Genomic DNA, 906 nt, shown 5'->3' with positions numbered 1-906 from the left:
AGAAGAAATCGGAAACAAAATATTTTAAACGTAAGACATTTTTGGCCGACGCTTGAGAGATGGGAATTAGAAATATGTATAATAACATTCACGACATACTTTTCTCAGGAGACAGTGTCATCAAAAAAATTCATTCCTTTTCCTTTAATATTAATCCTTGATAGGGAGCGATCAGTAAAACGTAGCTGAAACGCTTCAGCGATACGCAGTCACGTAATATGGATTATTCCATATGGTAATTGAAAGGAAAGAATAAAAGGAACTCGAATTAAGAGTGATTGATAAATACTTCCGTTTTACCCCATTCATACCATTTCACGGCACTTTCGGCTCTCTCGCACGAGGAATATAGAGTTTTGATTGACGTGCGTAAAGTGTATTCTTAAGAAATACACAAAAAGAAAAAACTAAATTACGAGAAAAAAGTATGTAAACATTCGATATAATTAAAGAAACAGAAGTATTGAATTGCACATTTCAAGTTGTTTGTCATAATATTCGCGACATTTACTAAAAAAATGTTCGTAATATTTAATGTGCGTTATTCGTAAATAATGAAATTGGGACGAAGTCATTGCTGCGTAGCGCGTATTATCCTGTTGATACGTATTGGGAGGATTTAATGATAATGGGTGTACGTAATACGTGCTCTTGTTCTTATTGTCAAGTAGCTTCGTTTTGAACCCTTCGTTATTATATCTCTCCATCTAGTGCGCACTTGGCTGCGCCAGGTAAAGAGGTGGGGTCCAGTGCGTGATCCTGTGCGCGTTGGTACGTACGTCTCCTGTTTTATTTTTATAACAAGGAAAGTATTCTTTCATTTGTTTTTTTCTCATCAAACCAAGCAGACAATTGGAGAATGGAGCTGTATACTTCAATTGCCTATTTAGATTCATCATTCGATAA

General features: G+C 35.5%; 1 long non-coding RNA gene across 1 annotated transcript in view; it reads right to left on the bottom strand.

Moving 5' to 3' along the window:
* The window catches only part of LOC122636790, a 67,028-nt gene that overhangs the window by 10,343 nt on the left and 55,779 nt on the right, over positions 1 to 906 (bottom strand). The gene's annotated exons all lie outside the window — the stretch shown is intronic.

This window comes from Vespula pensylvanica, chromosome 23, assembly GCF_014466175.1.
Source record: "Vespula pensylvanica isolate Volc-1 chromosome 23, ASM1446617v1, whole genome shotgun sequence".
NCBI classification, from domain to species: domain Eukaryota; kingdom Metazoa; phylum Arthropoda; class Insecta; order Hymenoptera; family Vespidae; genus Vespula; species Vespula pensylvanica.
Note: the sequence above shows the minus strand (reverse complement) of the source record. Positions and strands in the feature narration are given on the sequence as shown.